Consider the following 13512-nt stretch of genomic DNA (forward strand, 5'->3'; position numbering starts at 1 on the left):
CCCTCTTCTTCTGTTTGGAAGAGACTCATAATCTTAGAAAATCGCACGTCCTGTGTTTTGCTAGTCGTGGATATTTGATGTGAGAGCTATCAGGTTGTTGAATTATTGCTTGATCATCTTCGACCATTGGTTATCTTGACATTTCGTGTTCTTATGCTTGCTAAACGTGTCGTGCATTCGTTTGTCATGTCTTTGACTATTTGTTATCTTGACACTACTCAGATAAAGTTTTGTCTTCTCACCGATTGAGATGTATTTATAAGTTATGTTAGGAAAGTCCTATATTGAAGTAGTGTGGAGCAATTAATATGTCATAATTGACTCATAACTCATTGGCTTAAGTTTTTTTGTGATGGTGGGTTAAACTGACGGACTCATACTTGATCTCCCCAGGTGAAGATATTGGATTTTTACGCGCATTCTTAATAGATGGTATCAGAGCCGATAGCTAATTGGTAGCCCACTCTAATGTGTATCAGTATTTGGTGAATAAATCTCGTGGCCAACGCGGTTTTCAAGCAGAGGTGGACGTCGTGGTGTAGCAACGTGATCCCGATGGGAATAACATGTTGATATAGAAAGAATACATGAATTAAGGGGAACATGTTTAACAATGAACTTACATGTGAAGGGGGAGATTTGTTAAAATGCACGCGTGAGTTGTGTTATAAAAAATTATAGATCGGAGAATTAGTGTGGTGTATTGTGAAGCAGTTAATTTATCTTAGTTTGCCAATTATCCATTGATTTAAACTTTTAAGTGTAAGTGGATCAAACTGAATATATTGACAAGTGCTAACTTAGACTCCCTTTTAGTGATCTCCCAGATGAAGGTATAGTTTCTATCATGTGCTCCCATCGTCACCCTCCCGAATCTAGGTTTTTTCGCCACATATTGTTCTATCTCGGTCTTTCTTTAAGAATCTTAGACATTCTTTTGCACAAACTTTTGGGTCGTCATACGGATAGGGTTAGGGTCAAACTAATCGACGGGCTCTACGTGTGACCTGCATAAACAAGTGCATATCCGTTATTTGATGTTCATAATTCAACGACACGGCCACTTGCAACACCACGTTGGACAATCTTTGAAGAAAGTTAAAGACCGTTTCCAACTTATGGAAATTGACCTCAAAGTCAAACCTTTTAATCTGTACAATTTTCAGCTTTTTAATTGTGTGGAATCATGTAAATTCATCATCAACATGTTTATCATGCAGGCGTGATTACTGAGATGACAACTTTTTAATATTAGAAGTATGTTGGAAAAAGAAAAAAGGTTAGTGAAACGTGCGATTTAGTAAGTCAAAAAGATATGAGTAGTTTTATTATTTTTATAATAAAAAAAAACTAACTATTCACATCGACGACAATGGACGCAGGACGTGTAGAAAAAAGTTACATAACTGGTGTATGTATTTGATATTTATTCTTAGCGGATTTATAGTGGCTACAAAACATGTGACCCTTTTTTCTACGTATCACCATTGCCATGAGTAGTTTTTTTTTTTTTTTGGTTGGTACCACGAAAAATCTTAAACTAGTATACTAGTGACAAATTTACTCCAAACTATTTTTTTATCATCAAAAATCTCAAATTGGTATTCGCATGACATATTTATCCTCCATTAGCTTCCATTAAATATTGCCGTTAATTATTGGCACATGTGGATCAATTAACGGGTTAATACTACGAAAAACTCTAAGCTGGTACACATGTGATGAATTTACTCCAAATTTATATATCTGTAATAAATTTACCCCAAATTAATTTTTGGGTCACCAAAAATTTCAAACTGGTATACGCTTGACACATTTACCTTCTATTAGCTTCCAACAAATTTTACCTTATGGTCTCCGTTAGCTTCCATCAAATTGTCACGTGTAAAATTATGGTCTCACCCACATAATCAAGTGCCTCGAAGCAAGTTCATGCTAATCATTTGGGTAAAATTTAACGGTAAAATTTGACTATATGTGAATGCCTTTTTGTAAATGATTTAATTAATTGATTAGATAATTGGTTAATGGTATTCGATATGTTATGTGCTTTTTTCCTGTAAATTTGTCTATGGTGATATTGTAAAGTACTCCTTTCCTAAAGAGTGCAAATCCGTGGGACAGTTCCCACTTGGTTATATTGTTCCTTTGGGCCCCTAAGATTACCAGTTGCAGTTCTTATACCTCACTCGAGTTATCTATGCTCATTTTTGTTAGGTTTTTTCCTTGCACCAGTGACTTCAGATCATGTAGCCCACCTTAAAGTCTAAATGCGCAACTCCTCAAACTAGCAATTTACTGTCCTAAATCTACATCTTGTGTGCTTCTTCTCGTGAGTATATATGGTCTTTCTTTATAAATATCGTGGCCCGTGTAGATGAGGTATCCACACAAGCATGTGGCGTTCTTCTCACAGGGAATACCAAAGAGGTTCATGAGAAAATATGGAAAATTGCCAAAAAAATCCTAAATCTATTGCAATTATGCAAATTCGATCGTAAACTTTTTTTTCTAATTGAGTTCTAAATTTTTTGCATTTGTGCCAATTCAATCCATCCTGCCTATTTTGGCCGACCGGCGCTGACGTAGACGCCAGTCATCCTACGTCTATGTGGCACCAACGGCACTGATGTGGATAATTTTTTATAATATTTTAATATATTTCAAATTTTTTATTCTTATTCTTTTTTTTTTCTTCCCTTCTTCTTCGTCTTATAATCGGTCGCCGGACCTCAACAACTAGCCAAAGGTGAGGACTGGCAGGGGGCGAGCCTCACCATAACCGGGCAAGACTTGACCTTGCAATTAAGATCTAGCAAGGTCGTGCCTCGCCTAGTCCTCTAGCAAGTTCACGGCCTTGACCTAGCGGCCTCTGGCAAGTGCTCAAGCCTCGCTAGTGGTTGGGCAAGGGATGACTCGCCCATGGCCAGTAAGGTTCGACCCTCGCCAGATACGGTGAGGCTACCCTTGTGGCCTCTAGCGAGGGAGCCCTCGCAAGGTCGTGCCTCGCCTAGCCAATGTGAGGCTCGTCCGAGGCTGGCAAGACCTCGCGTGTCCTCATCTCCGGCCGATCGCCGAACCTCGGCGATCGGCTAGAGGAAGAAGAAGTTGGGAAGAAAAAGAAAACAAAAAAAGAATAAATAATTCAAAAATATTAAAATGTTATTAAAAATTATCCATGTAAGCGTCGACGGTGCCACGTAGAACAGCCGGCATCCATGTCAGCCGGCTAGCCAAAGTTGGCTAGATAGACTGAATTGGCACAAATACAAAAGGTTTAGGACTCAATCGACAAAAAAAAAAAATTTAGACTGAATTGACATAGTTGCAATAAGTTTAGGACTTTTTTGTTAATCTTCCTTGAGAAAATATGGTGAAGATCTTTTAGTGTCCCGTGGAATTGGAAAAATGTGATGAGATAGTTTTGTTATCAAATGGTTGGAATGAATTTGGAAAGCATTACTCTATTTGTGAGGGCCAATTTTTGGTCATCAAATCTAAAGGGGACTCCATTTTCCATGTAATCGTATTTGATAAAACCCCGTCCAGGATATGAATATCCGCCAATGAATGCCGATGTCAGGAACCGAGCCTCCCACAATTCCTGAATAGAAAATGCGTCAATTATACAAAAGTCGAGCGTCTTTGGATTTTCTAATTTCGGACGGTGAATCACGTGCTTCCAATGCAAACGTGAACCGTACAAATGAAATCTAGGAGTTCAGAGAGCTCACGCAAATTTAAACATCAATCACCTTCGATACTTGGAACTATTCACTAAATAATGAAGCTTACGTGGAGGACCGACCTAATGGAAAATCGACACATGGTGCGAACCCAATCGAGATCATCCCTAGAATTGGGCTCACGTACCCCACTTTTTCCCATACGCTTTTATTGCCGATAGAAACGATACGATAACTTCTCTGCTTTTTTTGTATAATTTTTCATCTTCCCTCGTCGTCTTATCTTTAATTAGTTTTGATATAATTGTGATAGGACCTGCGCTTTCCGGTCCATAGACAAGATTCGGGCAGACAGCATTGCACCCAACCTGTCTGCACGATAGGAATGCCCCACGAGGTAAAACACGAATTACCTAGATAAAATTTGAACCTGACATGACACAACACACTCGATTTTATACGAATTAACACATTTTCATTGTAATTCAACTATTTGGCAAGTAGAATTAAAGTTGTTACGTGTCGACACGAACACAGAATACATTGATGCATTACAAATAAGGGTAAACCTTTTAGGTCCAATCACATTAAATATATGTACAATAAGAGTTTTTTTGAGAAACTTCTTTCTACTCTTCTATGTATTTATGACATGTAATAAATGATGAACTACTGGTTTGATATTTTTTTATCTTCCTAAGAAGGTTACTAAGATTAAACCTCTCTTATGGAAAGGTGATAATTCTAGTGCTAAAGGGGTAAATTTGAAAGGAGGAGGTCTTGGCCTTAAATTGATTGAATGCTGGCTAAAAGTTAGATAAAAAGTAGTTGGCTAAAATCTCAACATGTCCTTTGGAATCGGGAGGCTCTATAAATGCGCGAGTTGCACATGGCTTATAGGCTGATTTAATAAACCATGCGGATGATATCATTTCAATCATTAATTATATGAGCTTCGTCACGGGGCCCATGTGCAAAGGTTGAGACAATAGCTCGATTCTACGTTTTATGAATCGCGCAATATTTATCGGAGCAAATAATGTAAGGACACTCGCTAAAGGTTAGTTAGAGCGTTCAGAAAAAAAGAGGGAATTAAAATCTGGTATGACACGAAAAAATTGCCAGATTCTCATCGAATTGTACCAAAGTTTAGCACACAACGGTCTATATTTCGACCACTACTTTAAAAGGTCGAAAATCAAATACTTTCGTACAATGCTTTTACGCCTTAACTCTATGCACGGGAAGCCTGATCGAGTTATAGTTTGACGGGTGCGACTTAAACCCTTGCAAGCGTTATCGTTGCTTGTAAATAGGAAGGAGTTTTTTAGAGAGCGAAAATCCACAAACGAAAGAAATTTTTTTTTGAAATAAGAGAAAACGTATCAAAAAGGGCTTTTGATATATCTAGCGTAACCAAGTCCCTATAATCTCTAATTCGCAGAAACACCTTTTACTTGAGTTCTTAATCGATTCACGATAAATTAGTGGTGAGTGAATTGATTTGCATGTTTAGATAATTATTCCAAAACCCCAAAGTTGCTGTTCGTATGAGTTTGGAAAAATTTGCACAAATTGTTTGCTTAGTGATTCATTAGTTTTTCCTTGGTGGTTCATCTCTGGAAAAGTCGTGACACGTGTGCATGCCTGAACTTATCTGATTTCGATGAAAAAACAAGACATCAATTCGCAATACTTTTCGCATGGCATCTTTTCAGTACCATGTTTCTACCTCAAAACCACGCACGCTTTTCTTATTTTCGATTGAGAGCAATTGCGTACTTAGGTAGAAGTCTCGAAAGAACCAAAAATAACAAAATTTGAACGCGACGTGTGAGTCCTTCACCATCAGCTCATTATCTAGTAAAAATACCAAAAGGCAAAAAGAAGATAAATCGAATGCCTTCATCAATTAATGGTCAGATCCACCCTAATTTGGACCCACAAAGAGAGAGGACTGCAATGTTCAGGACCAAGACATTCCATTGTAAGTTTCCTCGAAAGGACTGCAATGTTCAGGACCACTTGCTGCGCGTTCTTTCGGACCACCCACTCAACGCACGACAGAAATGAGGAACCCGATATGAAATTTAGGGCATTCAGTCGCATTTTCAGATGATGGACGATGATGCCAGGATGCAAGCACACGCCATCCTCGAGCTAAGAAGATCAAGCACGGGTCTTCATCCTTTGATGTCTCGTTGTGAGCTTCCAGCTTTGTGCATGGACCATTTCCACTATGGCTTTGCATGGGTGCGCCCTTCGTTCGAAAGATGCTCGACCTTTCTTCCCTTTTGTTTTTATCCCGTTTTTTTTATTTTATTTTTCTAGTCGATAAAAGAAGCGGAGAAAGCAACCGCTCGTGTGAACGCGACCCACGCCTCGTGAAATTTGTGGTAAATGCTTTTGTTTTTCCCGAGACTACGATGATTTTTAAATAACATTATCTTGGGACGGTACCGAAGCGATATGGTTGTACCATCTCGTGTTAGTTTTCCCCAATTTAAAATTGTGAAAGGTTCTCGAGAGCATCTTCTTCACTTTTGGACATCAATGCATTGTCGAGCTCATATTCTTCATTATATTATGAAGTGAATTCAAAAGCAATATTTAGCCTTTTAATTCTCCCCGAAAAAGTTCGTGAAAAGTTCATACTTGCTATAAGATATGTAATGACCGTATATTATGGGCATAATATGGTAATTTAAATTAAATGGCAACACAAAATAATTGCCACTAAAAGTTCTTCTAGTGTTTTTACCCCATTAGTTTCTCGTGAATTTCAAATTTAAAGGAGGAAAAATGACATAAACAATCTCTGTACTTTGACTCAATGTGCAATGTGATCCATAAACCTTTAATTTATTTAATGTAGTCCTTGAACTTTAACCCAATGTGTAATGTTATTATTGAATTTTTAATTTGTTCAATGTCATCCCTGAACTTTTGGTACATGTTCAATTTAGTCCATGAACTATATGAAAATGTTCAATATAATCCTTTATTGTATTTAATATTTTCATATAGTTCAGGGACTACATTGAACTTGTACCAAAAGTCTAAGGACCATATTGAACAAGTTAAAAGTTTAGGAACAGCATTGAACATTAAGCTAAAGTTCAGGGACTACATTTAACAAATCAAAAGTTCAGGGATCATATTACACATTGGGCCGAAGTTCATGGACCCAATTTAACAAATCAAAAGTTCAGAGATCACATTGTATATTAGGCCAAAGTTCAGGGACTACATTTAACAAATAAAAAATACATGAATCACATTGCACATTGGGCCAAAATTCAGAGACTATTTATCATTGTCCCTTTAAAGAATCTTTCTCGTTTTGGAATAGTTTAATTCGACATTTCAAAATGTGAGCATAGCCAATTGCTTGAAAAGTAAAAGTGGTTAGATCTTCAAGAGGTAGTCGCCCACAAAGAAATCTTCAAAATTTGATGCAGAGAAAGATTTTCCTTTAGCAGCACGCTTTAAACCAGTAATATTCAATAGTCCAAGGGCGCGTTTGGCAACCGGCAAAACAGTAACTATTTCTATTCTTTTGTTTCCATAATCAGTTTTGGAACCGAAATCCGTTTGGTAAATTTTTTATTTTCGGACATAAATTTGCAAAAATTTGTTCCCAGAATTAATTTTGGAACAGAATCAAGAAACACAAAAAAAGTTGCTTCTTGATTTTGGGAATAAGAATTACAAATAGAATAGAAAATTTTTTTTCTTCTTCTTCTTCTTCTTCTTGACCTGCGGCCAGTCGCCGGCCACTGACCACTGGCCACAGGTTAGGGCCGGCAAGGGCGAGGGCTAGACCCTTGCCGCCTGGGCGAGGGCCGCCCTCACCGGATTTGATGTGGGCTACCCTCGTCACTGCCCTCGCCAAATCCGGCGAGGGCAGCTCGTGGCCTGGGCGAGGGCTGCCCTCACCGGCGCCGGTGACCTAGCCATGGCTAAGGAATGGAAGAAAAAAAAAAGAAAGAAATATCAAAAATTTCAAATTATTATTAATAAAAAGAAATTTTGTGCAGTTACCAAATGCATTTCTGTTCTTTTTCCATTCAAAAAATAGAAATTTTTGGCGATTACCAAATACCTTCAAATACTTAGAAATTGTTCCCGGGCACGAAATCAAAAAGAACAATTTCTGAACAGAAATTATTTCCGGAAACAAAATGGTTACCAAATGGACTCCAAGCAGCCACTGTAGTAGACATATCTAGTCATAATAAAGTGCATAGTAGTAGAAATATTTATTTTATAACGAAGAGCGTTTTTCATGAAGAGTTTCAATGTCGGCAAGGCCAACCGATGATATTATGATTTTTTTATCGATAAACACGTTTACAAAATGTTTAAAAAGGGTAGAGATAAGCACTTGTATTGCCCTTATCTGTCGATTTGATTTCTTTAATCATTTGATGACTTCTTTGATATTGATTACCCAATTGGCCATCATTGCATATTATTTTAATTTTGTTTTTCTAATTTTTGAGCATATGTTTGCTTTTAGTTATCGAATGGATGACAGAATATTCGGATGAATTTGCGATCGGAAACCGTATCCATGCTCCGTGGCTAGTCCGCGCCGCGAACCGAAATATCTGGGGAGAACTTTAAGTCAATCCAACCCGGTTCCCCTAGCCTACGATTCGTCAATGTTTGCTCTTTAGAATGAAAGAAGTTAGTGTTAATGTCATTATTACTTCATTATAATATTGCACGAGGAATGGAAGAAAACTACGCAAGCGCATTAAAAGAGAATGCAAATAGACCCTATTGATCAAAATGAAAATTGAAAATACCAAGACATTGTGTAAAATTTATTTAGCGATTGCCCCTTTGGTTCTTGACGTATCAATTTATAATTTTTCTTTTTCGATCATCTTGTCTTAACCATGAATAATTTTTAATAAATGGGAAAATAGCTTTAATGGTGCATAGAACCAGCACATTTTCCCTCATTAGCCCCTAAAGTAGATAGAACCACATTTTCATCCTAAACATACTTTCCCCCCTTAATGAACCTTAAAGTTTAGCCTAAGTCAAGTCACTATTTCTTCTCTTCCGATCTAAAATCGAGAGCTCTCTTCTCTCGGTCTAATTCTATATATGAGAGTTTGAACTCTTCTGATTTAGTTCTATATCTAAGAGCTTTTTTTCTCCTTATTTAGTTCTGGGAGTTTAATAATGTTTACAGGGATTCGATATCCCGTGCTCTATCCGTGTACAGGTCGTCTGTCTCCAATTTCAATGATGATCGTGAGAGCTTTGGCCTTTGGCTGAACCACGAAGATTTGCTCTTCCAAAAGTTAGATTTGTATTTTTTTCAACCCATTTTAGTTGTCTCCGTATGACGATGGTATAAAGGAAGCCGAACCTAGGCGTGCGCCGCCAATAGGCAATGCCGTAATTATTGGAGAAGGACTTTCCGACGTGTGCTCATCACTGATGATGATACGAGATCCAGTGATCGGCCGCAAATTATTTTACTCGACTAATTCGTTTTTATGGACAGAATATATGCTTAACTCTGCCGGTGCTCTATTGATCCTCCTTATTTTCTGGATTTGGCTTTGTCTTGTTGTATTCTAGGCTTCACTTTGCGTCGATTTTCTTTGTCATTAAAGTCAATGTACTTATCATGTATCTTTTTGAGCAATGAATAAAATTTTCTTTCGATAAAAAAACAAAGTCACTATTTTGGAAAAAAAAACCATACTACAAGATTTCTTCTAGCTTCATCGTGCATCACATCATAAGTCAGAATCTCCACGGATGTTCACGATCGATTCATGTCGGAACTATTGGGGCCAACTACAATGTCGCTGATGAAGCCTGTCGTGACGAAATTCCGACCTCGGATTTGCTTCATCGTTGTCGGCCCATTAAGGGCTTTGCTTCTCCAATTTTGGGCCGATATCGAAACCAGCCCGTGCCTAGCAATGGTCCCTAGGATAGCATTCCTGTCTCTGTCAGCCATCGTCTTTAACAGTCTTTTTAAACTGTCAAAAACAAATGTAACTGCCCATCAAAGGAGAGATTTAACAAATGGTGTCTCACGAAGTTGACTATTCCACCATTCATTATAACTCTCTCTCGCTCTCTGTGTGTATGGAATGTTCTCCTTGACAGTATGATTTCGTGGGAGTCACCAAACATGCGCGCGACGCACACCAATTCTGGTTTCGATGAAAATTTCAATTTGCCTTACCTAGTCATGGCCACGGTTCGGAACCAACCGGTTCCGGTTCGTGGTCATGTGTGAACCGAAACCAGAACCGCCCCTAGCGGTTCCGGTTTCGAACCGGCCGGTTCCGGTTCGTAATTTAAAAATTAAAAAAATAAATTATGAAATAAAAAAATAATTAATTATAAAAATATGAAATAATGAATTATTCAATATAAATTATAATCAAAATGAAAATTATAGGGGTGATCGGTTTCCTGTCGGAACCGGGAACCGAATCGGTAAGACCGGTCTTTTAATTTTAGAACTAGGAACCGGACCGGCAAATCATAGAACCGAGAACCGGACCATTGGTCCGGTTCTAGGCGGTCCAATGGAACCCTTTGCTCTTAACTAGCAAAGGATCGTAGCCACTAAAGGCATACAACTTCACATGCTCATGGCTTGGTTTGGGTTTTATAAACAACCCCTTTGATGGTCTCTTCATTCCCATTCGATGTGGGACTCTTGGCATTTGCATGAAGACAAGCCAAAAGTCTCACATTGAAGGTGTTCAAGGCAAGCCGAGAGTCCCACATCGAATGGAAATAAAGAGACCATCAAAGGGGTTGTTTATAAAACCCAAGCCAAGCTTTGTAATTAGAGTTCAATACACTCAAGCCAAGCATTGTAATTGGAGATCAATGCACTTACAATGCATGGCAATTAGAGTTCAATTTTTTTATTAAAAAAAATTAAATAATAATTTTTTTATAAAAAAAATATTCATTATTATTTTTTTTTAAAATAATTTGGAACCGGAACCGCCGGTTCAAAAATTTTGGAACCGGGCCCGTAGGCCACGGGCCGGTTCCGGTTCCGAACCGCGGGCCTGGTCAACGGGCCGGGCCCGGGTTTGACCAGGCCGGGCCCGGGTTTGACCAGGCCGGTTCCGATCCAAAATCGGCCCGTGGCCATGACTAGCCTTACCCAACCCAACTTGCCTTCGGTAGTGCGACAAATGAAGTTTGCATATTCATACTATTCATCTGTTCTATCGACTAACCGTCAAGGTATTTGGCCTGGTAGTAAAAGAGTCACCCGTCTTTCGACAGGTCATGAGTTCGATTTACGTTGTGAGCGAACTTCCAAAACAACCAATGTTGTGCTGTCTAATCGCGGCATATCTCGTGTTGAGAGACTTCCTGGCTATCGGCATTTTAGTGGGGCTATAGTAAGGGGCTCGCCAATCTTGAACATTTGGGTCATGAATTATGCAGCATCGTTTCGAGGGTAAGACCCTTATGGTAAATACCCGCATGGAGATCACTAGCGTCGGCAGCACCTCTGTGTCCTTTAATTGCAGACCCTTTCCATGGTAGGACATAGCACACCTTTTTTGACCTGGTGGCCCTTTCAATTTCGCCAAAGCTTATATCGTGATCAAGATTAGCCCTTTATGATAATTCCCATTTCGATCATATGCTTGTGTACCGTGAAGTCGCTTTCGCGACAACCTAAATTTCCTCACTTTCGGCTGTTTATTCAATGCGAATATATCCATGCTTGTCTTATAAGATCTAAGCTTATGCTACGAGATATGCTAGATTTACATTGTGAATGCCAATTCGAATGCCAACTATGTAATATTTTATTACCCTAGCAATTTGGTATATAAGCATCACTGTCACAAAATGATCTGCTGTTATTAAAATAAGATTGAAAAGGCAAACAAGTTGGTGCTGTGCTTCTCCTTCGAAATTGTCGATTCTCCAAACCCAAAGGATACCATTTACCCCATTGTTTTGGCTTACTGGTTGTATTTATTCACTCTAGCTCTACCTGCGGGGAGCATATTCCATCTGTCACTCTTCATTGCTGGCCTTTTACTGTTGGCTGCCGCGAATCGGCTTCCGACATGTGGCACGTCTCGACAGATCCTGCAAATCTTGACCTTAGTTTAGGGACTTTTCGGGCAAAATGTCTCGACGAAGGAAACGAAGGCCGGAAAGGATTCTCCATGTTCAAGTTTGTAGCATCTGCATCGTTGAAACCAACCCAATTATTGTTATGATTTTTTTTATATTCACTAGAATGTGCTATTCTTCTAGCTAGTTGCAGATGGTTTGATGGGTATTTGTCATTACACTCGAGTTTGATAGATTTCATTTGTGTTTTTACGGTTTTTCCTTCTTAATCGAATTATAGCCTAAGTGCCAATTGGAGATTGTTCATTGTGCCTACCACGGCATGGCTCTTTATATTGACTTCTGTTCACCACATCGTTTTGAAGAAGCTCGATTGATTATATATTTTTGAATGCGTCATGTAACGAGTGGAGTCATAAACTTTTCATTTCTACTGAAAGGTAGTTTCCGTCCTAAATGCAGCAACCACCACTCTATTAGAAAGTCCTAATCTGGGTGTTTTGTTAAGAACGGTGCTTACGCTAGAAAATCCAACTAAAAAGGATACGCCGATAGGTGGCAAGATACCACATGTTAGGATTAGGGAGCGGAGCATGAAATTTGACTAATGGGGGTGGACGCACATGCGAAAAGGGCAGAACCTGGCTCCAATATCACATCATCAATTCAATCCAGAAATTGATCACATGATATATAAAGAGCATATAAACCTCAATGTCAAGTGACGTATGATGTTTCAACACATTATTTGAGAAAGTATCTCCGCGTTAGAAGAAAATGACAAAAATAATAACGGAAAATTACCAAAACAGTCCTAAACCTATTGCAATTGTGCCAATTCAGTCTTAAACCTTTTTTTTTTGTGCCAATTCAATCTATCCGGCCAATTTTGGCCGGCCGGCGCTGATGTGGACGCCGGCCGGCGGGGCAATGCTAACGCAACAATTTTTTAATATTATTTTTATTTTTTTCGAATTTTTTAAATTTTTTCTTTTCTTTTTTTTCCTTTTATTTTTTTTTCCTCATCTTCATCTTCAACCTCTGGCCCAAGAGGTTGGCCCCGCCGGCCATTGGCGAGGCTTGACCTCGTTGGGCGAGGCCAACCTCGCCAATTGCCAGAGAGGACAATGGCGAGGATCTGATGAGTTTGAGCCTCACCAGATCTGGCGAGGGCTCGTCCTCGCCGGGGTCAGCCTCGCCTACCCTTGGCGAGGTTCAACCTCGCCAGTTGCCGGAGAGTTTGAGCCTCGTCAGATCTGGCGAGGGCTCGTCCTCACCAGGGTCGGCCTCGCCCGCCCCTGCTGAGGTTCGACCTCGCCGGGGTTGGCCTCGCCCAGCAACGGCAAGGACGATCCTCGCCATTTTCCTCGCCGACAACTGGACAAGGCCGACCTCGGCGAGGTCGAACCTTAGCAAGGGCGGGCGAGGCCGACCCTGGCGAGGATAAGCCCTCGCCAGATTTGACGAGGCTCGAACTCTCCGGCAACTGGCGAGGTCGAACCTCGCCAGGGGCAGGCAAGGCTCGAACTCACCTGCCCCTGGTGAGGTTCGACCTCGCCGTTGCTGGGCGAGACCTCGTCGACAACTGGCGAGGTCAGCCTCACCCAACGATGGCGAGGTCGAGCCTCGCCAGCCAGAGGTTGAAGATGAAGATGAGAAAAGAAAAAAGAAAGAAAAAGAAAAGAAAAAAGAAAAAATTTAATAAAAAAATTCGAAAAAA

The sequence above is a fragment of the Syzygium oleosum genome, unplaced genomic scaffold, assembly GCF_021117445.2.
Source record: "Syzygium oleosum isolate NSW1041296 unplaced genomic scaffold, Sole_v2.1 Sole_v2.07, whole genome shotgun sequence".
In the NCBI taxonomy this organism is placed as follows: Eukaryota; Viridiplantae; Streptophyta; class Magnoliopsida; order Myrtales; family Myrtaceae; genus Syzygium; species Syzygium oleosum.